General features: G+C 42.0%; 1 protein-coding gene across 5 annotated transcripts in view; it reads right to left on the bottom strand.

Moving 5' to 3' along the window:
• The window catches only part of LOC105197401 (amyloid beta A4 precursor protein-binding family B member 1-interacting protein), a 129,149-nt gene that overhangs the window by 31,036 nt on the left and 73,351 nt on the right, over positions 1-24,762 (bottom strand). The window lies entirely within an intron of this gene.

Raw genomic sequence — 24,762 nt, 5'->3', positions numbered from 1 at the left:
TTTGATTTTAGAAGAATAATAGCCGCACTCAGTCGCATTGTGAAGAGCATCCGTGTGTGCGAGCACTTACACGTGTCCGATAAATACATTCATGGAGGCATACGAACCCTTTCACGTCAATCGCTAACGTTGCAATCCGATTCTTCCACTCCGAAAAATATCGTCCGTCTCGCAAACGTTTAACAGAACAAATCGTTTAGAGTTCGGCTGACGAATTCGATGAAATCAACACAATATACAATCGTCTTTAAACTCGAGTCTTTGAACGAAGTTAAAATTTGCTTAGTTGAAAAGTTTATGAAGCTTGCGAAGTTCCTTCACGAGTCCCGCGCGCAATTTCGCCAAGTGGCTGAGAACACGGCGGCGCGTATTCTGGTCTAGAAATCCCAGAAACGTGGCAGAAGCAGAGGATGCAAAGGGAAAGGGTAATTATAGACTCGTTGCCGAGGCCGGCGGTGCTCCCTACGGGACTCTCACACTCTTCGTTTTGCGAGCAACGAGAAAAACGAATCCGATTCGAAACCGAGGCCGCGTGTATCTTCCTCGCGCTTTTAATGCTAAATGTAGCTCTGATTTTTCCCACATCAACATTGAAATATTTCAAGGAGAAACTTTGTTACCGTGTTTCTTCAATGATCTTGCAAATATTGAAAATGAAAAAGTTTTTTGTACCTACGATTGGAATAAAAGAAACCCGTATCTTTTAACAGCATAAAATAACAGCATAATTTGTACGATACTGAACATTTTAAAAAAATTATTCAATGATACAAAAATCTTTGTACATTTTTCGTATTTTGTGGAAGAAATTATATTACATTTCGGAAATGTCAAATGTGCACAAAGTTTAATTCAGAGTTTAATTCAATAATAATATTGGACTCCATAGTGTTCTTGTGGACGGAGCGCGTGTTAGGAGCGCTGCTGCACAATAGCCCGTATTGAATACATACAATAACTTTACCACGGAAGCCCGTGGACTGTTTGAGTGTTCTCGCGATTCAGGAAATCATCTTGTCGTACGTCGTTCTTCGACAGAGAAATATTCGCGATGTTCGAGGGACGTCGTCGGCCGGCTGCGAAACACGTTGAAGAATAAATATGCATCGCGACGACACACTCACGTGCTTCCATCACGTGTTTACATATCCGGTGCAAAGACGCGTCCGCGTCTATACTGGCATTTCAAAGCTATTGCATAAATTTTCATTCAGGAATTTTTCTAATAATTTTGAAAAATCGGTTTACCCTTGAATTTGTGAATACTCTTGAATCTAATTTATTCTCTATATCTGTAAAATTAAAAAAAAATGTTGAGAAAAATTATGCATTTTTATAAATTGTGTTGTATTTAGCACGTCTGTCGTAATGTGATTTTGAGACGATTTCTTCACATTTTTATTAAGTTCGAAATTGAAGTCTGCGCGATGCAGCAGGTTGCCCCGTATGTACACACACCCACATGTATTGATACGAGAAAAACCTATCGTTACTTACGATTCCCGATACAATGCACGCTGCATTAGGGACATGCGCACGCACGATGTCATCGCACCTTCTCGAAGATAAGATGTTACAGCGCGCGTGGCCCTTCGCGCGGACGAGCGTGAAATCTCAACAGACATCGCGAACAATACCCACGTAATGCATAGCCTCCTTTCAGAGGTGCCCATCGGAAAAATAAACAATGAGAAAAATTTCGAGGTCATCTGTATGTGTGGAAAAAAGAAAGGAACCGGTCGTCCTCCGTGCTATAGAGTGAGAATAAATTTCTTTGATTAAAACAACTTGATCGTGTGACACAAATTATTTGCAATGCTAGGATTTTGATAAAGTGATGAGTTCGATGATACATTTCATAAAGAGTTCGTGACAAAATCTTGAAAAATTTTATTATCTATTAATTTATCACTCATTGGTGAAGTTTATGTATTATATAATCTTTTTAATCAAACGTCCTTCAGATTTAGTAATTAAATATATTTCGAAATTATACATAGTCTTTCTATTTCTTAATTTTCTTAGTCCTTCATCAGACTGCGAATCGTAGAAGCGACTGTTTCGACAAATCAGACGCTCCTAATCGGCCTTATAATTCTAATCAAGCAACCCTAGCGTCAAATTCACGGGAAGTTACGGTCCGGAAGAAGCGCTCCTTTCAAGTTCGCCGCTTATCACCGTGCGATCCTTGCGAGGGAACGAGGAACATCCTGCCGGTTCGTGCGGTAAATTAGATCGATCTCGCCTCTGAAATCGTCGTACCGATGCTGGTCGAGGCCTAACCGTGCTACTTACTCACTTCCCTTAGTTACGTGGGTACCAGCAGAGATTCCGACAAGTCTCAATCAAAATAATTCGTTAACATCCGCGTTCGTATGGTCGTCTAACTCGTTTGTCAGTACGCATTGCGGTATCAACAAGAGCTTTGCTGTCATAATTCGTTTCGGAATGTATACAGAACATCGAAATGTATACTGACCAATCAAACTTTTTTGCAACGATAAGTATCACGATTAGCTAGCAATGAAGCGCGTTTATAAGATAGTGCTACACATTTTGATATTTCGCTGGCACAATGTAAAAATATCAATCCAAATATATAATAAATTAAATATCTAACAACAAAGTGCTACAAGATATATTTCTTCGACATTTTTATTCCTAGTTCATTTTACGAGTTTATTTAACGAGATTACGTTGATTAAATGACTTCCTTTTAATGGTAGTTCTCGATAATGGCTTTTTTTTTTATAGAACAACTTTATCGATATTTCTCTATTTTTACCCATTATCTCTAACGTTTTCCCTTCTGTGTGAATGTATAGGGAGACAGTTCTGATGAATGAGATCGAATCTTCAGTTCCGGTAAAAATACTGCCCTAATATTCATCGCGCTGACTCGATCTCGTCTTTTGTAATCTGTCGCGACGAGGGTACCCGCAGTATCATCAATCGCGGACACCCTATCAAGTGTATCAATAGCGAAGTGTTACAAAAGCGCTTGCCAGCATTATCGGGTGTCATTAGCATGCCTTAATGATTGCATCCGGATAAAAAGTTATAACCATTTGTTATTATTAATCATGACAATTATGTATCAATTAAACGTGCTTATTTATTGAATACTACAACGATGTATTACTCGTACGTTAAAAATGCCAGCTAACACAATCCCAACGTATCACGTGTAACTTCAAAATTGTTCAAAGTTCATGAAGACTGATAATACGATAACCTGACAATTAATTAATTTGTTAATGGAATAAGGAGACAAGCGTAAAAACAAACATTCTGTTTGTTGTATCTTGAGGTTATCAAATGTAAAGTTCAACGTGTGAAATAAACATTCAATAAAAACGTAGCGTGTAATTTAATATCGCGCGTTATGGAGCGCTGACCGAGGCTTGCCATTCATCCATTTATATTTTCACGTGTCTCTGCATTTCAATTGAGTCGATTAATTTTGACACCTAATAAAGGTGTCTCTCCAAATCACAGTATCTATAATCAGTGATTTGCAACTTGAAAGTGGATAGCGCAATGCACACACTATTCAGAGATCACACGCGGCGAACTGATATTTCGTGATGAATGCTCCGCACACGCGTTTCTCGCGCGATTGCCGCTGTATACCTTTTTGAAATTGCCGCATCCGAATTATATACGATCAAACTCGCGATAACGCGCGTTTCGGTCGAGCTCGCACTCGGTGATTCGTGCTTTATCTTTGGTTCACCGCCGCGCGACCGGCGAGCCCGTCGAGTTCGCTCGGGTCGGGTATTATTCGTCCTGATAAAACGGTGTTTGAAGAACCGGAACGTAGGGTTCCGGTAACTCCGGTTTCTGGTAACGATTTATCGGTCACACCGGTAGCGAGCGATCAACGCGTTCTGCGCTTGCAAAATACGTCGACAAGATTCATATCCGGCACCACGCAGATGTTTGCAAGCTCTCGAGCTCCCGTAATTTTATTTTGATGAGAAAATATTGCACTTCCTGCTCGCGCGCTAGTAAAATATAGTTCCCATAATGATGTCAATAAAATTCTACGTTTAACCCGCGTTAGATGAGCGATAATGCTCCAATAATGCCACCGAGGCTAATTAATTGAACGACGACGCAATTAACTGATTGATTGTTATATAATAAAATTACGTCTACCTTTAATTTGGACACGTATTCAATTACGTGATTTCCGGATTTGGGAAATCGACTTCGTTATCTTTTGAAATACAGAAATTTAATTTCAACGAGCGTGGCTTAGCTCGACCGGATGTAATCTCGGCCGATACAGAACGCCTTAATAATGCTAATGGACACGCGAATCCACCCGCGTCGGGAAGAGATATAAAACATGACGGAAAAAAAGAGAACTTGGCGAAATCAAGGATACCGCTACATTATTAAAAGAACCACGCATCAGGAAGTCGCCGTCGTTTTTTTTTTTTTTTTCAATCCACTGAAACATCTACAGCGAGCACGTGAAGATATATGTAGTTACTAATCTTGCTCGCTCGCTATTACACATCCGCCTTTCACGATTGTACTCGATCGGACGAATTATTAATCTGATCTAGTTCGCTTACTCGAGCGTTCAAATCGTCGAATTAATCTATTTGTTAGTTCCAATTTTTTACACACCTGACAGATGAAAATTATTGAATCGCAAGAGATGTCCGATAAGAGAATCTCGGAGATTTTCAGAGTGATTTCTAGCGTCGTTAATTTCGATCGTTCGCAAATATTGGTTTTTCTTCGAAGATCGCGTTACCTATATCGCGTTAGATTCTTGTTAAAATGTTTGTCTATTTCCTGCGATAATATCTTCGCCTGATTTTTATTCAGTCGACTATTATCACACCTGAGACACACAATTAGGACAAGATATATCGAGATAGAATTTTTTCGCAGAGAGCAGCGATCGGCGATATATTACGTCGCTTCGACGACTGCGGTGAAATAAAAAGCCAACGGAATCGTCTCGTTATAGAACAGCGTGATAAAAGGCCCGGTTGCCCCTTGAACCGGCAAACCGCTACGCTACCGTCCCTTCGCTACGATTTAACGAGCCGAGCGTTAAGATTGGCTTCGTTGAACGTCGAGTGTGCTTCGCAGCCGCTGCATTTCTCGGCTGCGCGCGCGAACCGTCCGTCGCGTCGGACGCATCGAAAGAAAAAGTGCAAGCGCTATCCGACGACTCCGCGCGTATGCGCGCGCCCTTCCCCGATCCTTCCATAAAAAAAAAAGAAAGGAGAAAAATACGGTCGGAAGATAGAGGCGCCGTTATGCCTAGCGATGGATGGCCGGCGGCGGCTCTGGCGTAACACAATGGGCAAACAGGATGCCGGTTATCTACGCGACGTAGTCCACCGTGATAAAAACGTCCGCGAGTCATCGCGTCCACATGCCCCCACGGCTCCGAAAGCGCTCGATAATCGATATTAATATTTATGAAAAAAGAATGGTATCGCAGCTGGGGAAGACAGGTGTGATGTTGACAAGGAAAGTGCCCTGCGTGTTATCGACGGTAAGAAAAAAAGAAAAAGTGGAAAGGCGCAAAAGGAAGATTGATTTCGTAAAGACGTAATTGCAGCTCACGTAACGCGTAAACTCCGCGCGATGAACACGCTAACGCTGCGTAATTATATTCGATGAACCGTGTGTACGCAAGATATCTGGATACAACGAGTGTTCTATGGTGAAGTGACACGAAATTCTCATCGTGATATTAATGCTCTATATTAGAATTTAATATTGGAAACTGGATATCAATATTCATGTCGTCGTTCATTAAAATTCAACATTGATATCACGCACGAATAATTTATGTACACCCGAAATAGTAATATTGAATAATTATATGTATTTCGTGACGCACCGACGATACTGTCGAGAGATGTATGCTTCGTAACTTTCAACGCAGAGCACTCCCCCCCCTCTCTCTCTCTCTCTCGCTCTCTCTCTCTCTCTCTTCTTAAGGGTGTTCGCTTCCCCGAGAATTGACTTCTTCTAATTACAATTTCGCCTCCGCTCCCAAGCATAAAAACAGAGCAATAACGTCGAGCAATAACGATGAAAAATGTTTCGGTTAACGCTGTTGATGTTGGGCATCAGAGGGCTGGATTTATGACGGTTGCTTAATTAGCAATGACCCAGTAATTAAGCAAGCTCGCCCGGGGGGGCGAGTTGAAAGTTTTGCGATTCGTAATAAGGGATACCGTTATAAAGCCCGTGGCTTCGGGGTATCCGTTGGAAATTAAACCCGCGTCTCCACGCCCGTTGCACGTGGGTATATGTACCTTTACGCGGATGCGCGCATTCACATGAACAGGGCCCTTCCTCTCGCTCCGCTCCGTTAGAATACAGGGCATCTCCGTAATCACGTCTCCCCTTCCCCTGCGCGGACGGGGAAACAACAAAGATGCCATTACCGCAGTAATTGAAGTCGTTAATTATTTTATAAACTACGTCAAATTGATTAGCGGAGTCCCCCACGTCGCTCTTCATGGTTATTCTGCTCCCGTCGCGCTCAGGATCAGCGGCACAAACCGTAGACTCGCGCGAGCGTAATTTTATCGGTCGGATTCACGCCGGTTTCGCTGGCGCGCCAAGATAAAGCCGTGTTTTAGTTGTCGGATCGGACGTTCTAATTCCAACTTCCAACACGTAGAATTCTGCAAGGCAACTGGAACGTCGCTTTCAACGAGAGACCTCCTACCTACGGAAATACTCTATTCTCGATTGTGAACGTTCGAAGGGGGAGGGGGAGGAGTTTATCTTTTGCCACATTGCCAATTAAAATGTAGATCTGCATTTTGTCTGGCAGCGCTACGTGGCTGCATTGTTTCCACGAAAGGTCAACAAGCGCGAGTATAAGTATAGTGACGCAAACGGTCTCTCGCAATTTCCCGTAGTCTCTTCGCGACCGCCTTCGGCAATTGAACGATATTGGATCCGTGCGGAACGGAGAATTGACTCGTTTCGCGGAAATGGCTATTTCGCTCGCGACGCGACTCGCGCTCACGCTCGCGCATAGATGCTCCAATTCGCTCGTAATTGCATCGAACGTCGAGCGGCGAACCGTCTTTTCCGTACGACCTCCTCCAGCTCGTCGACGACGACGACGCGACGCGACGCGATGGTGATCTCGATGGACGCGCGCCCGCGCACTCGTTCTCTCACGAAATGTCATTTGGCATGTCGCGTGCATCGGACGAAGCGTATAATAGAAAACTAACTCACTTTCTCACGTTTCTGTAGAGAGTTAATTTTACATCGTTACTGGATCCGACGCCCAGAAATGTCCTGTTTCATGCATTTGAGATGTTATCTGATTTCACATCGCGATTCCGTATTCACGCCCACGTGATCTCGAACGACCGCTCTCGTTATCCTAATTTTCAGATTGTGAAAATTGTCGTTCGACTTGAGATTGGGAGGCGACACGCGGCTTTAAAAATAACGGTACAGTGTTGTTGGTACTGTCGAAGGCTCGTGTCAAAAAAAAAAAAGTCATTTCGAGTCGCCCACGATTCCCTTTCGCCCACCGCGATGCAACAGCTTACCGTTCCCCTCGCTGCAGCTTGCAATGAACTTCCGTTCGTCAGGCACGTCCCATCGCGTATCCATGCATCCCAATCATAGGTCTGTGGCCCGACGTCGGTTTAAATATAGCAGACTCCTCTATAGCGTCGTCTTACGAAAGATCGGACTCGCCAGAGTACGACAGGAAACGAACGCGAAGTCCTTGCGACACGCTCACAGCTCCAATAATCACAAAGTTTTCAAAAAGATCTTCGAAAAACAAAGAAATCTTACTTTTTTTTTATAAATCCTGAACAATTGCGCTTATGTAAAAATTTGTGGACTGCAAATTAATGTGACATTTTAATTAAAAGAGACAATATAAATTAAACTGTAAATTGACGTAATAAAAATTGTAATTATTATTACATATTGGAAATTGAGAATTATTAATTATCTCTTGTTCGACGAATTATTAAATTTTTGTCGGCTTTAGAGTTCATGTGTACATGAGAAACGGTACAGCTGTTGGTCATACGCGCGCGCACATACATAAAAATAGAGAAGAGAGATTATATATATTCTGTTCCGAATATATACGGGGAACGTATTGGACTTATCCCTTAACAAACGGGTGCCGGAACCAAAAGCGGAAGCGAAAGTATTGGCAGGCTGATCTCGAATTAGGCTCAGACTGCGTGTCACGTGTTGTTTGTCACACGCCAAAAAGAAAAAAAGAATTCAGCCTACAAGCCGTTACAAAAATACAAGCGGATGAATTACAAAAATATCGAGATGGTTTTCCATTCCATTAGAGAACAATTCTCTACACAGCAGCAGAGATTATTTTATTTTTTCATTTACAGCGTGCCTATATTTCTCCTTATAATATCAGGAACGCAATCTTTGTATGTAAATACAAAAATGTTTGAATATCTTTCCTCTTTTTTTTTTTTGTTTAAGCGAATACTACAGGGTAGCCGTAAAGATACGCAAGTTTTCAACTTTGCGCTATTTAAAAACTTGTAATAAAGTAATGCTGTTGCTATGGGAATCATATATAACACGTATGGGATTTTATTAACACCATTTGATGAGTACATTGTCATTTTTAAAATGGCGTCAACTTGTACTGTTCATCTGATCGAGTAAAGATTGTCCAGCTCTTTTACCAAAATGGATCAAGCGGAGCGGCGACAGTTAGGGCATATCGTACCCAAGTGAACCGTCAATCAAGCATTCAGCAATCAACTGTAATGCAACCCCCAAACAGTGGAAGAACTCAAAGAAGTCATTGAACGACTCATTCGTGAAATCCCTGAAGCAACGATGGAGGCCGTTACATGAAATGTTTTCAAGCGCTTGGAGTATGTATCCAGGCCAATGACGGCCATTTTGAAAATATTTACTATTAGGAATAATAAATCCCATACATTTTTTGTCATTAAAAAAAAATTGAATAAATTATCTTGAATAGTTTTGGAGTTATTAAAGTTTTAAAACTTGCGTAGCTTTCTGGCTACCCTGTACGTTCAACGTAGAAGTGTAGAAAAGATTGATATAATTCTCATTTCTTGTTGTCAAATTTAACACAATGTAATCATAGAGGACTATGATTTCGGGTGAATGCGGCATTGATAAAAATTACGTGTCGACGGAGAGAACTCGTGAGGAGAACGAGAGAAAGAGAGAGATCAAAGTCGCCGACTATAAATAGATCGCGGAGCGGAGAGAGACCGATGGAAGAGTCGGCTTCTATTCTAAGCCGACCATAGGTTGGTTACCTCGCTGCCACCCACCGGCCCTGACCGTCAAAGAAACTGCATCCGTTGTTGCGAGTTGCGTTTTCGCAAGAGAGACGAGAGAGAGAGAGAGAGAGAAGGGGGCAGAAATTGCGTTTTTACGAGAAAGGATATAAAAAGAATGGAATGTTGCACTTATTTACTTGCTCTCGTAACTCTCCGGACATACGCAATAATAAAGATAAGCGACACGAAGGACATCCGGTTGGGTTCTAGGTCATCCGAGATAGATCTTCGTCCCATGCTGAACTGAACGTGACGATCTGTCATGCAACAACATTGCTCTTTAGCAAAAAAATAAAAAAAAAACATTCATGGATGCGATCACGGTTGAATGAATAAAACGCAGAACCGCAGTAGTAAAAATGTAAATATGAAATGTGCCTGCGGACATTTATATAATACGAATGTTCATGTCATTATTCAGCTTCGTTAGAATTAATAGAACGTATCCCATCGCGCAATTGACATTTCCCTGATAAAAAAAAATCGTAAAGACGAAAGTTCCAGGTATTCTGTTACTCGTATAATACGGATTCTATCTGTATTCCATTCTATTCTAATGTCCTCCCGCGACAGTACTCTGAAATAAAGCGACGACCGTGTGCACGGAGAAAGGGTGACGCAGAGTAACGTCGCGAGTGCGGATAAATCTTGGCACGGGTCCGCGTAAACGTCCGCGCGACGATGCGGCGTCTGGACGCTCAATGGCGGATTTCGCGCTTGAATCATCGGACATCCGCGACTCGAGAGTACGCCTGCCTCGGCGATGATGCACCGTCCGAGCGTTACGGAACGCACCTCTCCAGAGAGCAGCGATTGTGCCTATGTAAATAAGCATGCCCCGGCACCCCGCTTACCACCGAATAATGAACCGAATGCGTAAGACACAATGAAGAGATAAAATGAGAGGTAAAAAGTTAATTGATCTTTCCGCGGCGTTGAATGTCTTTCTGTCAAATCCTTATTCTACGCAGTAAAAAATTGTGCGTCCATATGTTGAAATTTTCTTGTGTTACCACGTTTTGATTACCACTTCAATGTAAAATTAATATACCACTGATAAGTTATTATTTTGATAACATTCTCATGTGTTGCACTTATGTCAACTTTATAAATTAACACTTTGCGTATGTCTCTTGGAAATGGCATATTATTTTGAGTACTTTTAACACAAAATTATTTTAAATAATTGACATGTCTCAAAATTAATTTAACATGATTATTTGGAGATTTACTTCAACGTTTTAGAATGTTAAAAGTACTCAAAATAATATTCCATTTCCTATGAGTTATTGTAACTACTCTTCCATGTAGTTTTTAAATAATTTATATGTAACACATAATTTATATGTATATCACATTTAAAGTCATAATAACGTAAATAAATGTAAATTATTGTGTCAATTATTTAACATTTTTAATTTGTCAATAAGTAACACAATGAACAAGAGTTCTTTTAACTTAAAATGTAGAGTGGACTTTTTGGGACATGCAAAAAAAGGTTAAAATTAGCATTTTATTTTTAACTGTATATCTATATATCGCGATTTCCTAATTTAAATTTTATGTTTCTCCTTAGCGCCGTTTTAGCTTCATTTCTCATAAAAAAATCTGTTACATTTTCCCAGAATACAGCCTGATTTTTGCGGCCAAGTTTTACGCGCTGGAAAGGACGCATTTGACTTTGATGGGCGGAAATTACATTTATTCTCGTCAGCCTTGTCTTTTTAAAAATATTTCGTCTCTGGTTATCGTAAGGACGGAACTCCTCAAAGAAAGTTTGTTTGCTCTAACATTGCAGTATACGCCGCCTCGACCGCGTTGCTCGACCTTTGAGACTCGACCATAAGTTTCGCCAAGATACACCCTTAATTAGCTTTCTAGGAACTTTTCGCAGTATCCCGCGGCAAGCACACTCGACGGCGTAGCGTCGTAATTTCTATGTCTAGAATAAGCGGCATATTCGAAAGTTATTAATATACGTAAGGAGATACTTCAGAAGTGAATACTCGTTAGTTTTGAGAGAGTTGATAAGAACCATTTCTCCCAATAGAGCAAGTGAGAAATTTATCAATATTACGTTGCAGAAAGTTCAAGTATGGCATGGTATTAGACATCGTTCTTAAAGATTTATAGTCGTATGACTCGGAACTACCGGATCGTAGATCAACGTTCTTTTCGCAATAAATAATTCCTAAGTCGGTCATCTTTTGTAGACTCGTGTAGATCTCGCCGATCTTCAGAACGGGGCCCGAATTCATTATCCACAGGATAGCGAGAAACGACTCCCCGCGACGGACCCCCGACGAATCGTCCGTGAGATTTCTCGAAAGTCGGCTCGCACAGAGCGCGGACCTTGAAGAGCCGCCGCGTGAATAAAACCACGACGATGTAACCGGTGAAGCTACCGCTGAGTCATCGGAAGCGGCAGAAAGGACCAACAAAGGGGCGTTTAACGAAAACGCGGGTGGCCGTCTATTTGCCGCGGAATCCGAAAGCTTTCCTGACGTGGTGAGGTGAGGTGAGGTGAGGCGATCGTATTCTGATGACGAGGAAGCGATTGACCGCAAAGGACCTCCCGTGTCACCGGCCATTGTGGACCACCGCACGTAAATGTATTCTCGTGTCTCCGTTCCCTCGCCGCAAAGAGTAGAACGAAGATTTTGTATAACATCGCGTAAATCTTAGAAATAAATTGCCGCCTGGCGAGCGGTATTGGTCTTCGAAAGCCGCGGCGACGGTAACTCAAACAGAAGTTTAACTGCGACATTTAGAGGTGTTAACAAAGTAAAAGAATTTAAAAAAGAATTGATATTTCTTATTCGGAAAACTCTGTTGCGTCTTTATGGCAGAAATTGTATTTTGTTCTGGTCGTAAATCATGTGTATCACGCTGCACTCTTGGAGAGTGTGGCTGAAGTATAAAGTGATATACTGCGAGATAGATTGCCAGCGTCTCGAAATATCGCGTCTTTTTATTACTACGGTCCGCAGTGTTTCAGGCAGGGACGTAAAATCGAGTGTTACGTAAAGCGATGCATCGACTTTACATGCTTCGTCGTCGTCGTCGTCGTCGTCGTCGTCGTTGAGTCGAGTGCATGGGTGGTAGACGTTTTTACTGCTACCGTAAAGGGCGAAGCCCCCCCAAGGGTTCTACGAGCGGCGAAGGGTCCGGAAAAGCGCGATGTACCATTGCGTAAACGACCAGAAGGGACTTTCAAACACTCGATTTTCTGCTCGTTTCCCCGAGATTCACACCGAAAAAAAGCACATCGTAAACAGTGACGGGAAACTTAAGGAGAAGCTCTAAATAGATCTATGATCAGTGATATCTCAAACTCTCACTAGCAAAAAATGTTTTATTGCTTTCCTTCGTGTTTACGATTTGTCTCGCAATCATATTTGTTTATGGAAATTACTAAGACCCGGTTTTTCATTATCTAGTTAACTTATGGTTAAATTTAATTTGAAGTTTTAGCCAATAAGCTTCATTCATGGCATCATCATGGATGAAGTCCATTGGATAAAACATCAGGTAAACATTCACCATAAGTTAACCAGATAATGAAAAACCGAGCGCCTAAATGTAGGTCTATACCTATGTACGTGCACGTGTGTATTCTTATCGAAGTTCAAATTACGCTTAAAAGCGCAAAATAAAATTCCATCAGCGTCATAATGAAGACACTGTAAAATGTATATCTTGCGTTTTTCTGTCCGCGGAATGCAAATCGCGTTATGCCATCAATAATGTCGAGAATAAGAATAATAATGTTGCAAAAATATCCTTACCTACGACGCGTAGTATCTGCGACCATCTTTCCTGAATAAAATACATTGAATATTCAAAGAGGTTTCCGCGTTCGCTACTGCAACGTGACCGAGCTACCGATAAGGTCCATTATTACTATGCGGTATTAAAGTATCCCATTCAATAATTCGTTGTCTTCTCCCGCGTCATATCTCGAGATCTTTTTCTCCTTTTTTTTTAAACAAAACTTTAAAAGAACTGACAGCGAGAGAGAGAGAGAGAGAGAGAGAGAGATTCTGACGTGCACGCGAATAATATCCGATGGAATGGAATTTTATTATAAACTGTCGTGCACCCTGCGTATAATTATACCTGTCGACTTTCTCTTTTTCCGAAGTAGTTGATAAATGAAGCAATAAGTATTTTTCACGCGAGTGACATGGAAAATTTATGATCTTCGAAAATACTTGTATATTCTGAAAAGAAGAGATTGGGAGACACTGCCCGACACGATCCAAACAAGCCACTCTATTCATTTTCATTCTGATCGCACGCGCGTCACAGAGGCGACAAAAGCGCACCTCGAAGAGGAAACAGCGACGGACTGTCTGGACAAGCGGAAGTGACCACTGGCTGATGCGACACGGTCCTCTATCCGTTTAAACCGTGACCGTACAATACAATCGCTCCGTCCATCTCCAATAATCCTAACTCATCGATCCCAAGATAGCGTGTTGCAAAAAAAAACAAAAATAAATTTTATTTATGTCCGAAAAAATTCAAAACCTTTATAAATGTTACAATTACATAGCCAAACAAAAAAGAAAAAGTATCATGTCCGAGAGATTAGGCCCATGTATCCCTATATGTATTTTGAGGCTCTGACACCGAAATGACTTCAGAATTGACATCAGATCAAGATTTTTTTTATCAAGCTGAATAGTGTGTAATTTTAAGGAATGTTTGGCAATTTTTTGAGGGTAATAAAAATCCTGATCTGATGGCACAATTCTAGGGTCACATTCGGTTTCAGAGCCTCAAAATACATAGGTCTAATCTCTCGAACATGTTTTTTATGTGGCTGTGTTATTAATACTTGTAATTTTTGTTGCGCTTTTTGTAAAGGACAATGTTCCTAGAATAAAAGATAATTACGAAAAACTGCGAGAGACGAGAGTATGTTGAACTTATCTCAATTTTTAAAATTGGAGCGCACTTTAATTTTAAGGAGGAATCCGCAAGTTCGCAGACGACGAAAAAATAAATACCAGCTGCTTAACTCGAACGTATACCGCTCGAGGGCTAATTTAGTGCTCCGTTATTTCAACTTGGCTCTTCTCTCGTACTTACTTCGCACGGAATAAAACCACGTGGCGCATTTCCCGCGAGAGACATACTAATATTGTCACATGCCTGGTCGATGCTATGGCTGCCGTAAAACCCGATATACCTCCTCTCACATGTTGCTCGCTCACTCCACGCGACGGGGACAAGAGACTCCGGTATTCATCGTCTCGTTTCGAGGACTACTAGACGAGGAGCTGGCTAACACGCCCACGGCCCTTGATATTTTTACGCGGTTAGGCGTGGCCCTCCGTCCGACCCCTCTCGCCACCCTCGTCGTGACCCTCTTATATGAGTCCATACGACGGGAACGAGCGAGTAGAAATGCCGTTTGTTATAACTTATTGTGCCGATGCGCGTGGCTCGTCCCTCCGTGTTTACGTTGGCCGTCTCGCCCACACGATGCCCTCTCCGCATTTTTCACCCAGTACATTCCGCCCCGTGTTGTTGTAACGAGGGTTGTTGGCCCGAACAGCCTTTTTTCCCCTTCTCCCTCCGCTCAAATTTCAATGTCCAGTTTTCATTTTTTTCAGAACCGATGCTTAAAACTTTAGACGATCCAGATGCCGTATTGTCTTATTTATTTCTTTGAGAGGATGTCTTTCTCGAAAAAAAAAATTTTTTTAACAAATCGCGGGACACGACAGTTCAATTATTCGATGTTATCAAAAGTAAATGTTTCTGAAAAAATTCTTGTGTAATATTTTATATGCGGATATTTATTAAGAAATAGAAATTGATGTTGATTTCAGAACACTTTATCTAATATATCTAATTGTAAGCTATAATTTGAAACAAGTAAAATATGTTGAAAAAGCGTGTAAATTAAAAATTTTTAATGAAATAAAATTAAAAAAAACCATGAATTTTGCATTGAGCTTCTGTCAGATTTTAAAATACATAATGGGATACGAAATCATCTTGACAATGCCCGATTGTATTGATCGTCCCTTTTCGCGAACCGCGTCAAACGGCCATGTTTCTCCTAAATTTCCAATTAATCTCGGGCCACGAGGGACACACGTCGACGATAAACTCGCATTATCTACCCCCGACAGAGACGCGAATTTATTCCGCCCGACGCGGTCACTTTAACGTCGCAGCCGCACGCAGTCGCCGAGGGAAGGTTGCTACAGACTAATCGCACTATCCTGCGTGCGCAGAGAAGTTGCGTGTCTCTGAAATTTATGCACAGGCACGCACCAATGTTGCCATCGCGCATACTGTTGCAAGAAATTTCTGGAAACATGTTGTCCCTTATTTTTATTATAGAAAGACTTTTCTTCCTCCCAAACTGTGTCGCTTCAAAAATGAGAAAGAATATGTGTACAAGATAAAAATGTATTATACATCTTTATTAAAAATGATTAAAATTTGTTGTTTTTATGTCGAAACGAATTATTTCTTGGAAAATTAGAGGGTAAAGTAATTAAAGTAATACGCAGAGTTATGCGTGCAAAGCGCGCAAGGGTCAAGCGACACGCGTGTCAACGCTCTCGCCGTCCGACAATGTTGGATTATTTTCAGGAAACGTCAAATAATTAATCACTCTTGAATTGTAAAGACTCCGGCGAGACGTCTGTAAACGGGCACCGTTTCACTTCGAGTTCTCTATGCGCAAGTCTAACGGAACGACTCGTGGCGTGGCCGCGGGGCACTCTAGGTCCTTCGTTATGCGCTTCTAAACCCGCCTAATCCGAATATAAGATATTGTATTTTACGGCGTAATCCAGCGGACAATGCGCGCCGCTATCGTGAGGAATAACTTTTAAGCCCGACGAGAAAACTTTTAGGTGGAAGTGTGAAATGAAGCGCGCGCGCGCGTCGTTCGCTTAAGGACTAGCTCCGCGCTAATAGCGTCATCGGCTCTCCTTGCAATTCCTTCGCGCTCGAACGCGCCGCAACGAGATGCAAATCGACAGAGCCGAACGTTAAAATCGCGAGGGTGTGCCAAGATAACATAATCACGCACGCTCAATTATTATAAAGCGAAGTACTCGCGCGCGACAACTTCTTTCTTTTACGTTACGATGTACAGAATATCGTGTATAGAATATCAATTTCGCGCGACTGAGCGATGTGGAAGGTTCTCCGCAACCCTCTTCTCGTGCGCCTATAAATTTCAAATAGGTTTAGCTTTGGCAAAAATGTCAAAGCGCCAATCGCTAGCCCTCGAACTATAAGATCGGCAATGCGAAAAGTTTCGCGGAATTTACCTCGGAAGGAAATACGGGATAGTAAAATCTTTTCATTGATAGGGGGTTACACATAAGAGAGAATGTCCAAAAAAAAAAATGTGGGCTGAAAGACTTTAGATTGGTCAAACGATTTTGCGAACTCGAGACATCTTGTATGTGATGATTGATTAAAATATTGGCGACTATTAAGTGAATTAAAATTAGATCTTCACGCGCAGAGGGTTCTTGAGGTCAATAGGCAAAAACCGTGTCGACCGCTGTCAACACTGTTGTCCGAGACAGCTGCGGGACTTTCGGATATAGGCTTAGCTCGATGGGGCTTAGAGCGAAGACAACCGATCGCGAATTAAATGCAAGCCACGAAGGCAATTTGCCGCGGCAGCTGCTCGACATCTGCCGAATGCATTCCGCTCGTAACCTTCGCGATCTAAGCGTACAAATAGTTATCCAGCGGAGCTAACGCGAGCTCGGCGCTCGATAAAGGATTGCGTGAGGATTCGCGCCCCACGACGGCGATCTCTTATAAATGGACGGAGATAAGGAAACAATCAAGACGAACTAGTCAGAATTAACGATTAGATCTCTACCGGCGAAAATATCATTTCAATGGAGCCTTTCGTTACTGTCATACATTTTTAATTAAATTCTAATTGAACTGCGCGGATCATTTATGTCGATAATCGTGCGTTTAACTTATAAAGCTACTCGTTTATCGTGAGCGCATAGGCTAGAACGAAGATACAGCCGAGCGATAGTCCGATCTGTACATTCTCTTTCAGTTTGCGGAGATTGTGAATCTAGCAATCTATTGATCTACAACAAGTTCCTAACAATTTATAGACCAACAGGTTTTCAGATCAAGCAATCTATAAATTTATATATCTGTAGATATCTGTAAATGCATCTTCTCAAATTTATCGCTGCACACATAGATCCATGATTAGGTCGACCGAATATGTCATCTATTAACTTGGATGTATAACCTTCTATTATATGCAAATGTATAGGCAAAGCCAATTTGGTAGATAAGCAATTAGACTATCAATGTTAAACAGACGGAACGCTCTTGTTTGGAATTTTTTAATTTACTATCGGAAAACTAGTGCACGTCTTATTTCTACCAAAGTTATTGTTTATCAAGATCATTGCAGAAGAATAACTCGCTTCGTGACTCGGAGATTGATTATGCTATGAGCATAATAACACAGTTGACAACGATCGTGAAATCGACCGCGCCTCTGGGCACGATAATATAGTCGAAAGCACGAAAAGATCAGTCGACGTTACGTAAGATACCATCAGCGCGGGTAATGAATATTCCGATGAGGGGGGGGGGACCTTTTTTAATTGGCAGTAAGCGATATCTTCGCGCGTATCGACGATCATAACGCGTCCGTAACGACGTCAGACGATCTCAAGCTCGGTCTCGACAATAAAGAAATTTTTTTTTATCTCGTTTCAAATTAAGATATAAATGAAAAATGAGTTTCAGCTTTCGCTATCTTGTACCATCTACATCAAGCGCGTACATAGTCTTGTTCTTAATCTTGTTCTTATTTTCTTCTTATTATTCCAAATTGTATCTTACTTTTCCTCGAATATTTATTGCGCTATCGCTCATATAAACGCGTGTATATGGGCGTGCGTGACGTGTAAGTGCATGTGAACATCTGCAGTGTGTTGGGAGCTCGCTAAGCCTAAATGACTGCGCGGATCAGTCATCCCTGCGGGAAGGCAATAATTATGCCGTAAAGACAGCGTCGAGGGACGGTTTCGTGTCAATGAAATCGTGTCTCTCCGCCGAAAATAAAAATGCCCTTCGGCGATATATAGGGCGAGGACGATAAAAATAAATGCAGCCGGAGGGTGCTCGGGGCGATAACAGATTGAGCAGTAAAGACAACGTCCAACGACTGCGAGAAATAGATTTAACAGGGGGAAGAAAAGTACGATGTAATTCGATGAATTTATCAGCGATAAGCCGAAAATTATTGATACTTGAAAAAAATTCTAGTGATTCACGAACAAAAGTATACGATATCGATTTTGCATTTAATATCTTAAAACTTTTCACCAAGGCAAATATGTTTTGATCCATCCTGTACGTGCATTCTCCCTGACTCTCTCAAAGGCCAGACACAATGACCGGAATAAGGAATAGGGAACGGGAAATAAGGAAGGTAGTTCGATATGTTGAGTAAGGAACGTTTTATATATATTGAACTGCCTTCCTCATTCCCGTTCCCTGTTCCCCGTTCCGTCCATTGTGTCCGGCCCTTCAATCTTTCCAGGTCGCGATCGGCCGTGCATCGAGGATAGCAATAGCTTATCGGTCGTTCGATCTGCCCGAATCGATTAGTCAGGCTCGCGCTTGCGACAGCAGGAAGTTAAGAGAGCGTGGGAAGCGAAAGCGAGCGGGGCTGAAAATGCAAGCTGGCACGCGGGAGCTTCGTGACTCGGTGCGAAAAGCTCGGCTCGCGGCAGCTTGACGTGACCGAGCACGGTCGACCAGATCGGTTGACCATGACCTCGCAAACCTTTCTATCTCCCATCTCCGGCACCTCGTTCGCTCTCTGCCTTTCCCTTCCTCCTTTTTTCCTAACTTTTGGGTCTCTACCCATCTCTCGAGAGGTTTTTGTTTGATCCCCGAAAACTATGGAAATAATTTTTTTTTCCTTCTGAATTTTTTCCGATGGTCAAACAATGAAATAGAATTTCGTGCATTTTTCTAATATTCTACATGTGTCACAAACATGTAGGACACGAGTGCCTACTCTGTCATTCAATTACATAAATATACCTTCAGGGGCAGATGGAGCTGAACAATAGGCGAACTACGATATGTTAAATATTAAAGTGCCTTCGCTTGTATGGCGCCCATGGGACGCGATTCGCCCTGGCACCCCGCGGAAAAACGCATCATGCGGAATGACGAACGATCCGCGAGTCCGTCGCACTCCGAGGCACTCCTCGCACCACTCGTTTCGGTCGATTAATCCGGCTTGAATGAGGTGCGGCGGCGGCGGCGTCGGTATTTCCGTGCGAAAAAGCACCCCTTTGTCAAGTACGAGCACAACGGCGGAATTGAATGACGGACAGGAGAAGTTCCCGTAATCCTCTTATTGTCTCTTCGTCGTCTTCTTCATCTTCGTCTCCCAGCGACGATGTCGTTCTAATAAATTGAGCGCGATTATTCTGTCGAAGATGTTCGAGGCATTTGAGCGTGGCGAGTGTTCGTGCACTTTCGCAAATGATACCGAACTCGTCATTTCATCACGATAACATTCATTGTGTAAGATTAATCGGTGTAGAAGCGCATGGAACAGTTTCGAAGGCGTTTTGTCGGATGTAACTCACGAGTCATGCGAGCGAAAAATGTCAGCGAACTTATAGCGGTTCAATTTAAACGGAGACGCAGTTTTCGTCGATTGAAACAGATGCTTATTGCGCCGGCCCTGAGCCCGCGTCGGCGATACGGAGGGACACGAGAGGGATCCCGGCGAGAGGAATCACACAAAAGAGCAGAGGGCTACAGAGAGAGAGAGATAAGTACTGCCCGTCCGTCGGCGCACCCATTAGAGACACATGTGGCTTTTCTGAACAACGGATCTGGGGCCCTCGTAATGTTCCCCGGGATAAGAAGAAACGACTCGAGAGGATTAACGCGCTCCCAAAAACGCATAGCGTGATCACGCGGAATGACACCATTGATCAACATTCTCGCTTTTCTGCCCAACAGTAAACGCAACCCTTTAAAGAAAAGAAAAGAGTATTCCGTTCGAAAATTGAATAAAATATATTTTATATTAATTAACCCTCAGCTGACCACACTATATTGGATTCGATATTTTGCCACACATGGGTGTACGTCACCCAACCATTTTCAACTGCGTATATCTCGGTTGAAATGCATAGAATTTGAACAATTTTTTCTTTAATGGATTCGACAGAAGAAAAAGACTAAACAGGTGCGAAAATCGAGAAGTTGAATATATTCGAAATATTCAAAAAAGAAGAAGCAAACGATTTATGAATGCCAAGCATTTTTGTAAAATAACTCGGGTGTACGACACCCAGTGTGTCAGCTGAGGGTTAAATTCGCTAATTTTTAATATGATTATCATGTATGATGATCAACGTCTTCTGTTAACATCTTTTGCGTGCGGAAGTCGATTACATATGTTTCGTAATAACGTAAGTTCAGGAGAAGACATGAAATACACGTGGTTTTAAGCAAAATCGTTATCCCCGAAGAAACCTTGCGCTTCTTCTGCTGACGAACGCAGAACGGCGAACAACGTTAATGTATTCCGATGATACGCGTGTTTTCATAGTTCGCGTTTTCATTTACGCTGGCGCGGCCGGCGCGGCGTCTCGCGTTACGCTCTTATTCCGCGGCGAGGTTACAACGAGAAAGGTGATATCCCCGACGAGCGGGGTTATCTTGGCGATTGTGCCGCACAATGGAGAGAGCACGGGCGCGAAGTGGCGCTCGTTAAATGCAGAATGGCAATACCGGAAAGAGAGACGGCGGCGTTTAGCGTAAATTCTGTTAGGCTGTTTACGACGCGCTCCTCGCCTTATCGGCCAATAACACTCTCGACGCGTGTAGGCAGGAATAATTTTCGCGCGTTAGCGCGACACACGCATTTGTAAAGAGGAGTTAGAAATTTAGTTACTTTCCTCATACCCAGGAAGCTAACAATTTCCCGTCCGCACTTAATTATACTCGTGTGACAGTTCCGAATTGTTCCATGGCTAATTAACGTTAAGGTGATCCTGTAATTGCCGTAAGACGAGTGGGATGATCGTATAATTATAAGGGGGCTTACCGTCAGATGTGTGTTACGGGGTTTTAATTGACGGGGTACCAACGAGAGATAATCACGAGGGCGAGGTTTTGCGACTTGTCGTCGATAACGCGACATTTTTAATTGACCGCGATCGTTCGAAGAAACCTCGCGGGAGCCTTTGTGACGGTGTGGTCTTGCATTGGATCTGGCTGAGCATCGGCTCCTTAGGCACTGGAGCAGTCTCCGCTTGGTGATAAATGGCATTCCGGAGCGAGGAGACCTAATCAGCTCAGGTAAAGGATCCTGCGCCTTATATACGAATTCCTGAAAGCGACAACGGTACCTTCGATTGAATTTACACCGCTGTAAATCAGCTACCTAAGAAATCATCTCATTGTCAGTATGCATAGAGCCGAATCTTGCTTCTCTACTATGTCAACCCGCCATTGTGCAGCTTTCGTCAATTATCTTTGATCGATTGTTGCCTTTCTATTACAAATATGTAAGCCGACAATTAGAATCATCGACATATCGCGTTCGATATATTCTGATAATGTATAAACAATATACTTTATAACTCTTTATTTAATAAAACGTCATTTTACTACTTCAAAAATGCACAATATTTAAGAAAAGTATTTAAGAAAAAGCAGAGAATCAATGTCAAATTTTATGTTGAAAAAAATATGACAATGCAGTTATGAAAATGTTGAAGAATGTTTAACGCAAAACATTATTACTTAATCTTGTTCGAACTTTGTTGCCATACAACAACTAATTTTGAAATAAAATTACAAAATCGACGAAAAACATTATAATCAGCACTTCGAACAGTTCAAACCCGGTCATAATTGGACGAGATGTTTTTAATGCGAGGCTAGCGTTTTTTTGGTATTGCGCGCACGTTTAAATACGACGGGCAGATGTTCGTTTAAGCGATTCGACAGGCGAGAATGGCGTACGTGGAATTGATTCCCCGACTTGTTCGCGTATATTTTGCGAGGCCCGCTCGAAGATTATGCGAGGCCACTACGATGGTGTAAAAACCTCGTCGACTTGGCGTGGGCGAAGGGTTATTATTGCCCGGCGCCAGACATGAGGGATCCCCATGCTAAGAACGATTTCGAATGAAGGAGTACCAGAGGCGCAGAAGACAGACGAATTACGGGACATCGTATAATTCGCAAGACAAGCAAAATCAGGAGAACGAAATGGTCTTACTGAAGAAACGTTCTGTCTTACTGAAGAAATATTATAAAAATTGTAAAAAAAAAAATCATACAGAATTTTTGTTTATCAAAGAGAAAATTCTAAATGTTTCTTGAGTTAGCTTTATATGTTTAAGAAGACTCGAGTAAATTAATATAATGTTCAAGCGACACATATTATACTGTTAATTATATAAAACAATATATTTAAATATTAGGAACGAAAGAAATATCATATCTACGATTCAAAACGTTTGAGATAAATAAAAAGCAGAACGTGCAAAAGACGAATAGGTTTCATTACGAGCTTACGAGAAGCTCGTGCCAATTCCCTATTACAGAAAATAAGAAAATGACATGGAAGGTGCTCTAGGGGCGTATTTCCGTGCGGCATCGATCGATTGGACAATGACGGCAGATAACCTACGCCCTCGCGATCTCGAAGGGATGGACCCGAATCGCGGTCCCCTCGCTGTCTCTGCAATAATAATCACCTGAAAGTGCATTCTCTCGTCTACTCGTGGTCAACACGAAGACATAAATCCATCTTCGAAGGGATCGAGCCACGTAATCTCTTTCCGACATCGAAAGCCGTCCGTCAAATCGTACGGGGCAGATGTGAGGTTTTTTAGATTATATTGAATAGAAAATATTTCGTGATAAAATTCAGAATCATGCTTCAGCGATGTAAAAGCGAATTCCCTTGTATGTCGGCTCGATCGGACGCTGTCACATCTCTGTCACTTTTAAGAATTTCATGGCATTTCCAGGTCGCAAATTAAATTTTAAATTAAACTTCGAATATAATGTTAAGTTTCAATTACAGATTACAATTGCAGATTAAAAATTAGAATTGAGGTGACGCTCGTTTGAATTCGATAAAGGTAAGGTCTTATTATTTATGCATTTGCGCCTCTTCAAGAAATTGGTTCTCCAATGCACCATATGTAAAATACGCATCCTGTTACGAAAGTAAAGGATGAGGTAAAAAGAATAAAAATAATGGGATTAATTCGTTCGCCAAGAGACCGTGATGACACCCGTGCCACCACATGTGGATTAGATCTCTTTCTTGTCTGCACCACGTGTGGATTAGATACTGTTCTTTTTATTTTGATGCCACGCAGCGACGCTGTCTATCCCATTTACCGTGCTAACGAGGGATCTAAATATAGTGGAGAAACACGAATCTTTTAGTGTCGAAACAATACGAAAGTAGTGACAATGCAAATAAGTAGAAAAAGATATTGTATAATTCTCCAATTCATATTCCGAGATACTTTTAATCTTTTATTCTATCGAAAAAATAATATTTGTATTTTTTACGATTTACTTCATTTTTATGAGAATTTTTTTTTAAGTTTCAAAGAAACGAATAGTTATTTCTTAAACAAAAAGAAAAATAGAATTATGTCACTTGGTATTAAAAGGTGAATAAAAATAAATAAGTAAAGAAGAAGAATGCAGAGAAATAAAGACCGCCCTTTGCAGTCAACTTCACTATAATCCCCAAATCACAGGCACGACACGAAGTGTGAACCGCTACTCATTCCCATTATTTCTCCGAAAGCGCACAATAGTTCTTTCTTTCCTAAAATTCAGCCATGACACGGCGACACTGATCGTCCGTGACGACTCGTCGCCCTCAAAAGACAGCGGTGGCTGCAAAGTCGTAACGAGCACAAAGTCACAAACAGTGACGGGCAGGCACCTGAACTGCACGCGCCCGATATGGTGCATCTTTCTTCCCGCTGTCGCTACGGATTATGATAATGCTCGTTTAGTCGCTGGCAACACGGTAGGGTCGACGAACAGATTCGGCGGCCAAAGGGGAGTCACGGGTGGCGAATTTCCCGATGCGAGAGACAGCCGAAAAACAGGGGTGGTGGCAACCCGGATGAGTCATACTTCATCCCCGACGACCGATGGGGTAGAATGATGACTGGTCGCCTATCATCCCCTCTTCCCTTCCCCTCCCCCGTTTGCTGCCTGCGGACGAGCTTGGAGCAACAGACACCCTCGCTCTATTTTCCTCTCTCTTTCTCTCTCCCTCTTCCGACTCTCTCCATCGATTCTACCTTGATATTATTTTATCTCTTTCTCTTCCTCTCTTTACCTTTCCGATTGAAATTATATTTCA

The sequence above is a fragment of the Solenopsis invicta genome, chromosome 2 (assembly GCF_016802725.1).
Source record: "Solenopsis invicta isolate M01_SB chromosome 2, UNIL_Sinv_3.0, whole genome shotgun sequence".
NCBI classification, from domain to species: Eukaryota; Metazoa; Arthropoda; class Insecta; order Hymenoptera; family Formicidae; genus Solenopsis; species Solenopsis invicta.
This window is presented reverse-complemented; position numbering and strand designations above follow the sequence as displayed.